Here is a 15,735-nt window from a genome sequence, read left to right on the forward strand (position 1 = left end):
TCAGAAAATTTAGAAAAAATAAGAGTATTTTGACAGAAAAATTCATGAAAAGTGTATTTATTTCACACACTAAAATGAGTACTTTTACGCGAGATTTAATATCCAGGAAAGTAAAATTAAAACTGTAAAAAAATATTTTTGTTGAAAGCATTGAATCAATTCTAGAAACCAATGAAATAATTATAGAAATAATACATGAAATAATTCGTGAAACCATTCTGACGTCCATTTAAATATTAGCATTGAGCCGATTTTACTCGTTCTTACTAGGTTTCACATACCATTTTATACAAAAACACATTCACATTTAAACCGCTTCAACCAAATAATTTCATCTAGACCGGTTCATTCAGAAAATTTAGAAAAAATAAGAGTATTTTGACAGAAAAATTCATGAAATGTCTATTTATTTCACACACTAAAATGAGTAGTTTTACGCGAGATTTAATATCTGAGAAAGTAAAATTAAAACTGTAAAAAAATATTATTGTTGAAAGCATTGAATCAATTCGAGAAACCAGTGAAATAATTATAGAAATAATACATGAAATAATTCGTGAAACCATTCTGACGTCCATTTAAATATTAGTATTGAGCCAATATTACTCGTTCTTACTAGGTTTCACATACCATTTTATACAAAAACACATTCACATTTAAACCGCTTCAACCAAACAATTTCATCTAGACCGGTTCATTCAGAAAATTTAGAAAAAATAAGAGTATTTTGACAGAAAAATTCATGAAAAGTCTATTTATTTCACACACTAAAATGAGTTGTTTTACGCGAGATTTAATATCTGAGAAAGAAAAATTAAAATCATAAAAAAATATTATTGTTGAAAGCATTGAATCAATTCGAGAAACCAGTGAAATAATTATAGAAATAATTCGTGAAACCATTATGACGTCCATTTAAATATTAGCATTGAGCCAATATTACTTGTTCTTACTAGGTTTCACATACCATTTTATACAAAAACACATTCACATTTAAACCGCTTCAACCAAACAATTTCATCTAGACCGGTTCATTGAGAGAATTTAGAAAAAATAAGAGTATTTTGACAGAAAAATTCATGAAAAGTCTATTTATTTCACACACTAAAATGAGTAGTTTTACGCGAGATTTAATATCTGGGAAAGTAAAATTAAAACAGTAAAAAAATATTCTTGTTGAAAGCATTGAATCAATTCGAGAAACCAGTGAAATAATTATAGAAATAATACATGAAATAATTCGTGAAACCATTTTGACGTCCATTTAAATATTAGCATTGAGCCAATTTTACTCGTTCTTACTAGGTTTCACATACCATTTTATACAAAAACACATTCACAGTCAAACTGCTTCAACCAAACAATTTCATCTAGACCGGTTCATTCAGAAAATTTAGAAAAAATAAGAGTATTTTGACAGAAAAATTCATGAAAAGTCTATTTATTTCTCACACTAAAATGAGCAGTTTTACGCGAGATTTAATATCTGGGAAAGTAAAATTAAAATCGTAAAAAAATATTCTTGTTGAAAGCATTGAATCAATTCGAGAAACCAGTGAAATAATAATAGAAATAATACATGAAATAATTCGTGAAACCATTCTGACATCCATTTAAATATTAGTATTGAGCTAATTTTACTCGTTCTTAATAGGTTTCTCATACCATTTTATACAAAAACACATTCACAGTCAAACCGCTTCAACCAAACAATTTCATCTAGACGTGTTCATTTAGAAAATTTAGAAAAAATAAGAGTATTTTGACAGAAAAATTCATGAAAAGTGTATTTATTTCACACACTAAAATGAGTACTTTTACGCGAGATTTAAAATCTAGGAAAGTAAAATTAAAACTGTAAAAAAATATTTTTGTTGAAAACATTGAATCAATTCTAGAAACCAATGAAATAATTATAGAAATAATACATGAAATAATTCGTGAAACCATTCTGACGTCCATTTAAATATTAGCATTGAGCCGATTTTACTCGTTCTTACTAGGTTTCACATACCATTTTATACAAAAACACATTCACATTTAAACCGCTTCAACCAAATAATTTCATCTAGACCGGTTCATTCAGAAAATTTAGAAAAAATAAGAGTATTTTGAGAGAAAAATTCATGAAAAGTCCATTTATTTCACACACTAAAATGAGTAGTTTTACGCGAGATTTAATATCTGAGAAAGTAAAATTAAAACTGTAAAAAAATATTATTGTTGAAAGCATTGAATCAATTCGAGAAACCAGTGAAATAATTATAGAAATAATACATGAAATAATTCGTGAAACCATTCTGACGTCCATTTAAATATTAGTATTGAGCCAATATTACTCGTTCTTACTAGGTTTCATATACCATTTTATACAAAAACACATTCACATTTAAACCGCTTCAACCAAACAATTTCATCTAGACCGGTTTATTCAGAAAATTTATAAAAAATAACAGTATTTTGACAGAAAAATTCATGAAAAGTCTATTTATTTCACACACTAAAATGAGTAGTTTTACGCGAGATTTAATATCTGAGAAAGAAAAATTAAAATCGTAAAAAAATATTCTTGTTGAAAGCATTGAATCAATTCGAGAAACCAGTGAAATAATTATAGAAATAATTCGTGAAACCATTATGACGTCCATTTAAATATTAGCATTGAGCCAATATTACTTGTTCTTACTAGGTTTCACATACCATTTTATACAAAAACACATTCACATTTAAACCGCTTCAACCAAACAATTTCATCTAGACCGGTTCATTGAGAGAATTTAGAAAAAATAAGAGTATTTTGACAGGAAAATTCATGAAAAGTCTATTTATTTCACACGCTAAAATGAGTAGTTTTTTCGCGAGATTTAATATCTGGGAAAGTAAAATTAAAACTGTAAAAAAATATTCTTGTTGAAAGCATTGAATCAATTCGAGAAACCAGTGAAATAATTATAGAAATAATACATGAAATAATTCGTGAAACCATTCTGACGTCCATTTAAATATTAGCATTGAGCCAATTTTACTCGTTCTTACTAGGTTTCACATACCAATTTATACAAAAACACATTCACAGTCAAACAGCTTCAACCAAACAATTTCATCTAGACCGGTTCATTCAGAAAATTTAGAAAAAATAAGAGTATTTTGACAGAAAAATTCATGAAAAGTCTATTTATTTCTCAAACTAAAATGAGCAGTTTTACGCGAGATTTAATATATGGGAAAGTAAAATTAAAACCGTAAAAAAATATTCTTGTTGAAAGCATTGAATCAATTCTTGAAACCAGTGAAATAATAATAGAAATAATACATGAAATAATTCGTGAAACCATTCTGACATCCATTTAAATATTAGTATTGAGCTAATTTTACTCGTTCTTACTAGGTTTCACATACCATTTTATACAAAAACACATTCACAGTCAAACCGCTTCAACCAAACAATTTCATCTAGGCGTGTTCATTCAGAAAATTTAGAAAAATAAGAGTATTTTGACAGAAAAATTCATGAAAAGTGTATTTATTTCACACACTAAAATGAGTACTTTTACGCGAGATTTAATATCTAGGAAAGTAAAATTAAAACTGTAAAAAAATATTTTTGTTGAAAGCATTGAATCAATTCTAGAAACCAATGAAATAATTAAAGAAATAATACATGAAATAATTCGTGAAACCATTCTGACGTCCATTTAAATATTAGCATTGAGCCGATTTTACTCGTTCTTACTAGGTTTCACATACCATTTTATAAAAAAACACATTCACATTTAAATCGCTTCAACCAAATAATTTCATCTAGATCGGTTCATTCAGAAAATTTAGAAAAAATAAGAGTATTTTGACAGAAAAATTCATGAAAAGTCTATTTATTTCACACACTAAAATGTGTAGTTTTGGGAAAGTACAATTAAAATCGTAAAAAAATATTCTTGTTGAAAGCATTGAATCAATTCGAGAAACCAGTGAAATAATTATAGAAATAATACATGAAATAATTCGTGAAACCATTCTGACATCCATTTAAATATTAGCATTGAGCCAATATTACTCGTTCTTACTAGGTTTCACATACCATTTTATACAAAAACACATTCACATTTAAACCGCTTCAACTAAACAATTTCATCTAGACCGGTTCATTGAGAAAATTTAGAAAAAATAAGAGTATTTTGACAGAAAAATTCATGAAAAGTCTATTTATTTCACACACTAAAATGAGTAGTTTTACGTGAGATTTAATATCTGAGAAAGTAAAATTAAAACTGTAAAAAAATATTCTTGTTGAAAGCATTGAATCAATTCGAGAAACAAGTGAAATAATTATAGAAATAATACATGAAATAATTCGTGAAACCATTCTGACGTCCATTTAAATATTAGCATTGAGCCAATATTACTCGTTCTCACTAGGTTTCACATACCATTTTATACAAAAACACATTCACATTTAAACCGCTTCAACCAAATAATTTCATCTAGACCGGTTCATTCAGAAAATTTAGAAAAAATAAGAGTATTTTGACAGAAAAATTCATGAAATGTCTATTTATTTCACACACTAAAATGAGTAGTTTTACGCGAGATTTAATATCTGAGAAAGTAAAATTAAAACTGTAAAAAAATATTATTGTTGAAAGCATTGAATCAATTCGAGAAACCAGTGAAATAATTATAGAAATAATACATGAAATAATTCGTGAAACCATTCTGACGTCCATTTAAATATTAGCATTGAGCCGATTTTACTCGTTCTTACTAGGTTTCACATACCATTTTATACAAAAACACATTCACATTTAAACCGCTTCAACCAAATAATTTCATCTAGACCGGTTCATTCAGAAAATTTAGAAAAAATAAGAGTATTTTGACAGAAAAATTCATGAAATGTCTATTTATTTCACACACTAAAATGAGTAGTTTTACGCGAGATTTAATATCTGAGAAAGTAAAATTAAAACTGTAAAAAAATATTATTGTTGAAAGCATTGAATCAATTCGAGAAACCAGTGAAATAATTATAGAAATAATACATGAAATAATTCGTGAAACCATTCTGACGTCCATTTAAATATTAGTATTGAGCCAATATTACTCGTTCTTACAAGGTTTCACATACCATTTTATACAAAAACACATTCACATTTAAACCGCTTCAACCAAACAATTTCATCTAGACCGGTTCATTCAGAAAATTTAGAAAAAATAAGAGTATTTTGACAGAAAAATTCATGAAAAGTCTATTTATTTTACACACTAAAATGAGTAGTTTTACGCGAGATTTAATATCTGAGAAAGAAAAATTAAAATCGTAAAAAAATATTATTGTTGAAAGCATTGAATCAATTCGAGAAACCAGTGAAATAATTATAGAAATAATTCGTGAAACCATTATGACGTCCATTTAAATATTAGCATTGAGCCAATATTACTTGTTCTTACTAGGTTTCACATACCATTTTATACAAAAACACATTCACATTTAAACCGCTTCAACCAAACAATTTCATCTAGACCGGTTCATTGAGAGAATTTAGAAAAAATAAGAGTATTTTGACAGAAAAATTCATGAAAAGTCTATTTATTTCACACACTAAAATGAGTAGTTTTACGCGAGATTTAATATCTGGGAAAGTAAAATTAAAACAGTAAAAAAATATTCTTGTTGAAAGCATTGAATCAATTCGAGAAACCAGTGAAATAATTATAGAAATAATACATGAAATAATTCGTGAAACCATTCTGACGTCCATTTAAATATTAGCATTGAGCCAATTTTACTCGTTCTTACTAGGTTTCACATACCATTTTATACAAAAACACATTCACAGTCAAACTGCTTCAACCAAACAATTTCATCTAGACCGGTTCATTCAGAAAATTTAGAAAAAATAAGAGTATTTTGACAGAAAAATTCATGAAAAGTCTATTTATTTCTCACACTAAAATGAGCAGTTTTACGCGAGATTTAATATCTGGGAAAGTAAAATTAAAATCGTAAAAAAATATTCTTGTTGAAAGCATTGAATCAATTCGAGAAACCAGTGAAATAATAATAGAAATAATACATGAAATAATTCGTGAAACCATTCTGACATCCATTTAAATATTAGTATTGAGCTAATTTTACTCGTTCTTAATAGGTTTCTCATACCATTTTATACAAAAACACATTCACAGTCAAACCGCTTCAACCAAACAATTTCATCTAGACGTGTTCATTCAGAAAATTTAGAAAAAATAAGAGTATTTTGACAGAAAAATTCATGAAAAGTGTATTTATTTCACACACTAAAATGAGTACTTTTACGCGAGATTTAATATCTAGGAAAGTAAAATTAAAACTGTAAAAAAATATTTTTGTTGAAAACATTGAATCAATTCTAGAAACCAATGAAATAATTATAGAAATAATACATGAAATAATTCGTGAAACCATTCTGACGTCCATTTAAATATTAGCATTGAGCCGATTTTACTCGTTCTTACTAGGTTTCACATACCATTTTATACAAAAACACATTCACATTTAAACCGCTTCAACCAAATAATTTCATCTAGACCGGTTCATTCAGAAAATTTAGAAAAAATAAGAGTATTTTGAGAGAAAAATTCATGAAAAGTCCATTTATTTCACACACTAAAATGAGTAGTTTTACGCGAGATTTAATATCTGAGAAAGTAAAATTAAAACTGTAAAAAAATATTATTGTTGAAAGCATTGAATCAATTCGAGAAACCAGTGAAATAATTATAGAAATAATACATGAAATAATTCGTGAAACCATTCTGACGTCCATTTAAATATTAGTATTGAGCCAATATTACTCGTTCTTACTAGGTTTCATATACCATTTTATACAAAAACACATTCACATTTAAACCGCTTCAACCAAACAATTTCATCTAGACCGGTTTATTCAGAAAATTTATAAAAAATAAGAGTATTTTGACAGAAAAATTCATGAAAAGTCTATTTATTTCACACACTAAAATGAGTAGTTTTACGCGAGATTTAATATCTGAGAAAGAAAAATTAAAATCGTAAAAAAATATTCTTGTTGAAAGCATTGAATCAATTCGAGAAACCAGTGAAATAATTATAGAAATAATTCGTGAAACCATTATGACGTCCATTTAAATATTAGCATTGAGCCAATATTACTTGTTCTTACTAGGTTTCACATACCATTTTATACAAAAACACATTCACATTTAAACCGCTTCAACCAAACAATTTCATCTAGACCGGTTCATTGAGAGAATTTAGAAAAAATAAGAGTATTTTGACAGGAAAATTCATGAAAAGTCTATTTATTTCACACGCTAAAATGAGTAGTTTTACGCGAGATTTAATATCTGGGAAAGTAAAATTAAAACTGTAAAAAAATATTCTTGTTGAAAGCATTGAATCAATTCGAGAAACCAGTGAAATAATTATAGAAATAATACATGAAATAATTCGTGAAACCATTCTGACGTCCATTTAAATATTAGCATTGAGCCAATTTTACTCGTTCTTACTAGGTTTCACATACCAATTTATACAAAAACACATTCACAGTCAAACAGCTTCAACCAAACAATTTCATCTAGACCGGTTCATTCAGAAAATTTAGAAAAAATAAGAGTATTTTGACAGAAAAATTCATGAAAAGTCTATTTATTTCTCAAACTAAAATGAGCAGTTTTACGCGAGATTTAATATATGGGAAAGTAAAATTAAAACCGTAAAAAAATATTCTTGTTGAAAGCATTGAATCAATTCTTGAAACCAGTGAAATAATAATAGAAATAATACATGAAATAATTCGTGAAACCATTCTGACATCCATTTAAATATTAGTATTGAGCTAATTTTACTCGTTCTTACTAGGTTTCACATACCATTTTATACAAAAACACATTCACAGTCAAACCGCTTCAACCAAACAATTTCATCTAGGCGTGTTCATTCAGAAAATTTAGAAAAATAAGAGTATTTTGACAGAAAAATTCATGAAAAGTGTATTTATTTCACACACTAAAATGAGTACTTTTACGCGAGATTTAATATCTAGGAAAGTAAAATTAAAACTGTAAAAAAATATTTTTGTTGAAAGCATTGAATCAATTCTAGAAACCAATGAAATAATTAAAGAAATAATACATGAAATAATTCGTGAAACCATTCTGACGTCCATTTAAATATTAGCATTGAGCCGATTTTACTCGTTCTTACTAGGTTTCACATACCATTTTATAAAAAAACACATTCACATTTAAATCGCTTCAACCAAATAATTTCATCTAGATCGGTTCATTCAGAAAATTTAGAAAAAATAAGAGTATTTTGACAGAAAAATTCATGAAAAGTCTATTTATTTCACACACTAAAATGTGTAGTTTTGGGAAAGTACAATTAAAATCGTAAAAAAATATTCTTGTTGAAAGCATTGAATCAATTCGAGAAACCAGTGAAATAATTATAGAAATAATACATGAAATAATTCGTGAAACCATTCTGACGTCCATTTAAATATTAGCATTGAGCCAATATTACTCGTTCTTACTAGGTTTCACATACCATTTTATACAAAAACACATTCACATTTAAACCGCTTCAACTAAACAATTTCATCTAGACCGGTTCATTGAGAAAATTTAGAAAAAATAAGAGTATTTTGACAGAAAAATTCATGAAAAGTCTATTTATTTTACACACTAAAATGAGTAGTTTTACGTGAGATTTAATATCTGAGAAAGTAAAATTAAAACTGTAAAAAAATATTCTTGTTGAAAGCATTGAATCAATTCGAGAAACAAGTGAAATAATTATAGAAATAATACATGAAATAATTCGTGAAACCATTCTGACGTCCATTTAAATATTAGCATTGAGCCAATATTACTCGTTCTCACTAGGTTTCACATACCATTTTATACAAAAACACATTCACATTTAAACCGCTTCTGTGACGACCCGGGAATTTCTGACCAAATTTAAACTTGAATCTTATTTGATTTCGATATGCTAAGCAAAGTCGATTAAGCTGAGTCTCATAATGTTTGAACTATTTTCATGAATACATTTGACCTTGAACTATCCCTGACGATTCACGAACAATTGTGCGTAGATAACATGTATATATAAATATAAATATAAATATAAATATAAATATAAATATAAATATAAATATAAATATAAATATAAATATAAATATAATTATAAATATATATTATAAATCGAAATAATAAAAATAGAATATAGTTAATTGAAATTAAAAGGTAAAATAATAATTAGAATAAATAAGTTACTATTAAAATGAATATATATATATATATATATATATATATATATATATATATATATATATATATATATATATATATATATACATATATATTATAATGAATCCATATACAATTTCTATTAATAGTTGTTAACATATTGTGATATATAAATATTAAATATTCAATAAATGTTATTATATAATATAGTATATATAATTAATATATTATATGTAATTATAAATTAAAACACAAATATTATATTAATGTTATTACTTTCATTATTATTATTAATATTAACATCTGTATTATTAATATATACACATAAAATTTGATTGTTATATTAATACTAATGTTATTAATATTATTATTATCATTAATAAAATAATATTATCATTAATAATATTATTATCAATTTTATCATTAACTATTATTATTATTATTATTATTATTATTATCATTATTATTAGTATAATTATTATTATTATTAGTATTAATAACTAATATAATTTTTATTAATATTTAGATTATTATTATTATTATTATACTTATTAATTTATATTTATTATATGCATAATTATACAAAAAGGAATCAAATATCTGTTTCAAGTCCTTTCCACAATTCTAAAATTTCTTCCAGCTGGATTCATTGTCTGATATTGATTGATATTAAGAGTACGATTCAGTTTGAAGTCGTTATCACTTTTCTATTATTTTATATATTTTTTTTCTATTATCTCCTGATTTTGATTCCTCCTTTCGCCATTTAAAAATTTATAAAACAACCAAATTCTCAGTGTAGGGTGTAAGTGATAAACTATCCATCGTCTTTATCAATTAAAACAACTACGTCTGTTGTCAATTCGATTTTTATCAAAGAAAAATATGGGAAAACATTCGAGTGCTCTGTAACCTCATTTTTTTGCTCATAATTCGCATTCAAATGATATTACAAAATCCTTTAATGCCATTCTATTGTAAACCTTTAATGTAAACTATCTTCAAAGTTTTAATCATTAATTTACAAAATCAAGAATGAATTTGAGAGTCAAAGTTCTAAATTGAAAAAATCAACCTTGTTGTTCATCCTAAAATTCGAAAATTTCTTGATGTTTCAGATTCAATTGATGTTCCCAATAGTTTCCATTAAGGATTTATAATAAATTTCATGTTGTAACCAAAGCGTGAAAATGTTTAAATCCTAAAAATTGTGTTTGAAGTTCTTCATGGTATTCGTAGTCTGCAACTTCAAACTTCCGTTCCTGTTAATCAGTCAGCTGTACTCAGGTCGTTTTTAATTCAATTAAGAGTCCTTGAATAAACTAGTGAGTCATTGTTATGTTGAATCAAAACTCTGGTTATTCGAATTCGATACAGCAGAAGAAGAAGAAAGAACACAGAGGTAATGGGTTTTAATAAATTAAGGGAGGTTATAAAACAGAAAAACTGGCATTAGCCCACTGGTTCGAAGTGTTAAGGAGATTCGAGAGGTCGGGGGTTCGAGCCCGGGCATGGGCTGCTATTTTTTTGGGACACTTTTCTTTAAGGTAGTTACTTCATTTATTATTATTATTATTATTATTATTATTATTATTATTATTATTATTATTATTATTATTATTATTATTATTATTATTATTATTATTATTATTATTATTATTATTATTATTATTATTATTATTATTATTATTATTAATATTATTATTATTATTTATATTATTATTATTATTATTATTATTATCATTAATAATATTATTATTATTGTCATTGTTATTGTTATTAATTATTGTTACCATGTTATGTGTTATTAGTACAATCAATAATAAAATGATTATTAATATCATTAAGCAAATTAATAATAATATCATTATTGTTATTATTAGTATTATCATTTAGTATTATAATAATTATTATTAATACTGAGATAAATATTAGTTATCAGTTATTATTAGTATCATGATTAAAATTACAATTAGGATTATTATTCTTGTTATTACTAATAATATTAGCAGGACAATCACTGGCAGGAAAAATTATCACTTTAGTAAATTATTGATACTTTGATAAATATTAGTATTATTATCATGTTATGAATAATAGAATTGCTAATATTCACATAAGTATTATTATTCACCTGAGTAATATTATCATAAAAAGATACTTTTATATAAAAATACATTATGTTATACTTTTATTACTAAGAAGATATTAACTAAGATATATCAATTAATATATAAATATATACTAAACTTTAATATATAGTTTCTATTATTAATGATAAGTAATAATTATATAAAACATATAAACTAAATATATAAAATTTATCTAAATAATATATAGTATAACAAGTATATTATTAATAACAAAAATGTATATATATTTGATCGATTATGATTACGTGTATTAATATATCCACAAATGATATAGGTTCGTGAATCCAAGGCCAACCCTACTTTTGTTCAATGTCGTTATATGTATTTTTACTACAAAATACAGTACGGTGAGTTTCATTATTCCTTTTTTAAATACTTTTGCAATATATATTTTTGGGACTGAGAATACATGCGCTATTTTTATAACTGTTTTACGAAATAGACACAAGTAATCGAAATTACGTTCTATGGTTGAATGATCGAAACTGAATATGCCCCTTTTTATTAAGTCTGGTAATCTAAGAATTAGGGAACAAAAACCCTAATTGACGCGAACTCTAAAGATAGATCTATCGGGCCCAACAAGCCCCATCCAAAGTACCGGATGCTTTAGTATTTCGAAATTTATATCATGTCCGAAGGAGGATCCCGGAATGATAGGGATATTCTTATGTGTATATTGTGAATGTCGGTTACCAGGTGTTCAATCCATGTGAATGATATTTTTGTCTCTATGCATGGGACGTATGTTTATAAGAAATGGATATATGAAATCTTGTGGTCTATTAAAATGATGAAAATGATTATTTATGTTAAACTAATGAACTCACCAACCTTTTGGTTGACACTTTAAAGCATGTTTATTCTCAGGTACAAAAGAAATCTTCCGCTGTGCATTTGCTCATATTAGAGACATTACTTTGAGTCATTCATGACATATTTTAAAAGACGTTGCATTCGAGTCATCAAGTTCATGAAGATCATTATTAAGTCAATTATAGTTGGTTGTATTATAAAATGATATGCATGCCGTCAACTTTCAAAGAAATGAAATTTGTATTTTTTAAAAATGAATGCAATGTTTGTAAAATGTATCATATAGAGGTCAAGTACCTCGCGATGTAACCAACTATTGTGAATCGTTTATAATCGATATGGACTTCGTCCGGATGGATTAGGACGGGGCGTTTCAGTTGGTATCAGAGCGGTGGTCTTAGTGAACCATGTCTGCATTAGTGTGTCTAACTGATAAGTCATTAGGATGCATTATTGAGTCTGGACTTCGACCGTGTCTGCATATCAAAAGTTTTACTTATCATTTTGCGTCGAAAATTACCTGCTTATCATTCTTAGAGAATCACTTGCTTATCATTCTTAGTCTAGACACGTTTTACTGCATTGACTGCATGAATAGTGTAAAGACAAAATTCATATCTTAGCGTATCTGCTACTTCATATCTTAGCGTATCTGTTACTTTAACTTTGTCTGACATATTCCGTAAATTCCTCCGTAACTTATGGGATTTTAGTATTATATATGCATATGTAAATTATGTATTGCAGGGTACTAATCTACATCCTATAATATATTCCTTATCCAAAATCCTTCATCTGATTGTACAAGATGAATCCCTCAACCATTTCGAGTCCCTCAAATTTCGATAGCTATTCCGATAGTTATTCCGACAGCTATTCCAACATGGATATTCACCTAAGCTCCGAAAGCGATGTCACCAGAATGATTTAATCAATCAGCCATCTCCAATTCATCTGATGCATTCGTAGTCGACTTAATCAATGGAGACGCGAAAAAGGCGATCCCTTCCACCAACCGAATTCACCTCTTGACAATGAACCTGAAGCGTTTACTGCGAACCTGTTCGAGACACCATTTTCAGTCTCATTTACAGGGTAACTCGACAAGATCATATTCTATCCACAATTCTGAACCTTATTCATCCGCTCGTTCTGACCGACAATCATCCTGGAGTAACAAGTCAACGAACTTCGCGCTTGAATAATAAATTCGAAGAATATGGTGCAAAATGTACCAGCATCAGCAACATCACCAGCACCTATAGTACAATCAATAACAGCACCAGTACCATCAACAATCCATGCTTCAATATCATCATATGTACTTTGAGTATGATCTTCGTTCTACGTATCGTTCTACCTCATTTATCTTCGTTCGACATGGCGAATATGTAATCTCTAAAGTTTTAGAGATTATTTATTCTAGTTCTAACCGAAAAGCAAATGAGTTTAATATCATATTAACTCATTAAATCCATGAATACATCTGAAGAAAATATATATGTATATATGTTTTCATAAAGATTGTAATTAAAAATTCTCTTGTACAAACTGTTAATGGTGAAAATATTTTAACGGGTAGGTAATACCCGAGGACTATTTAAATTTCACATTATTAAGTTACATTGTACGTTTTTCGAATCTGCTTCAACAGTTATATACTATCCTACTTATATCCACCGATATACAAATCAGTTCACCCCCAGAATAACCATATTCATCCAATTTCATATTTCGATTTTGATTTATCAAAAATCAAGTGGCATAATGAAGGAAACATTTGACAAAATAAAATTTGTTAGAAACAAACAAATTAACTATGAGAAATTTTGTTAAGAATCCACGCAAACTGTTCCTAGCTAATTCTTCCTAGCTAACTGATTACATTTTATTTATCGCAATCTAATTATCGCAATTTACATTCTCTCAATTTTATTTATCGTCATTTAATTTCTGTTATTTACTTTACGCACTTTATTTATCGTCATTTAAATTTCTGTTATTTATTTTTACACACTCTAAATATCGGGACATGTATCCAAGGTTTTGACATATCATATCGACACATCTATATATATTATTTGGAATCACCATAGACACTCTATATGCAGTAATGATCGAGTTCTCTATACAGGGTTGAGGTTGATCCTCAAATAATATATATACTTTGAGTTGTGATCGAGTCTGAGACGTATACGGGTCACGATACGTATTAATTAATTCGAATATTATATATTAAACTATATATGAATTATTGAATTGCTAACTGTGGACTATCAACTGTGGACTACCAACATTGGACAATTAAAATGAATTAAAATATTGACTATAACATATGAAACTAAACAATTCTTCAAGTTTGCCACTTGACTTCATCTTAAACCTCATTTGTATCTCGTCGATTACAATCTACGTTCAAACCTTTCATGATTCTTGAAAACACCTCAATCGATAGGATGAATCAACCGCACTTTATCTACAGAAGGAAAGATTTATGCGTATAGTTATGCACCTGAGAAACTCTCGAAAACTGAGTAAAAGTTTAACACGTAGCCGCGTTAGATTCTTTGGCATTTATAAGCAAAAATAATTTTTGCGATCCTTTTTTCAAAGTAGCCAATTTTGTCACAGCTCTAGCAAGTCAACTTCGACTTTTCATTCGAAGTAACCTTACTATAATCCTGATATATATACGATTACCCTTTTGATACCGGAGAATTCTTTTATATCCCACCATATCACCGTCAGCGTTTAATCATCTAAAAATACAATTCTCTTGAAATCACCTCGGATCGATAACCAATGATTCAAATATGGTAGCAGTAAATGTAGAGGAATCGGCAATCAGTACCTTGAAAACTCACAGCATATCTACATCAACAGTTATATGTATGACATTTATCTCTTAGAATTATGATCTCTCATTCTGAATTTCTGAAAAGCACTCAGCCGCAAATCAATACTCTGAATGTTGAAAAAGCTGAATGAAGCAGCAGAAACCATAGACAACTGTAAATGACTTTAATCATTGAAAGTTTGATGATAAAGAATAGTATGATGGAAAAGCACAGAAAAATTAAAACTGGAAAACGGATTGAGCTAACCACGAAGGAGACCAAGGACAAATACAAGGACCATACCCTATATTCAAAGAATTCAGATAATTCTGGATCCGTTGAAATCTTTAGAGAATATCTTGCTCCGAAGTTATGTTAAAATCTTACAGAAAAGTCTTTCTCCATCAACTATTGAACTTAGAAATTCCAAAATATCATCATCAATATCTTCGATATTTCTGAGGATATCTTCATACATATTCTCGTTCGAAATTATATACCTCTGCGTGCTTCCTGTGTATCATTATATTGGAAATATTCAATAGAAAATTTAGTACCGAAAAGCGGATTATGCGAAACTATGAAGGAAGCCGTGGACAAATCACAAGGAATAAGTTTGACTTCAAAGAATCCAAATGATTCTGTTTCTGATG

Source organism: Rutidosis leptorrhynchoides, chromosome 5, assembly GCF_046630445.1.
Source record: "Rutidosis leptorrhynchoides isolate AG116_Rl617_1_P2 chromosome 5, CSIRO_AGI_Rlap_v1, whole genome shotgun sequence".
In the NCBI taxonomy this organism is placed as follows: Eukaryota; Viridiplantae; Streptophyta; class Magnoliopsida; order Asterales; family Asteraceae; genus Rutidosis; species Rutidosis leptorrhynchoides.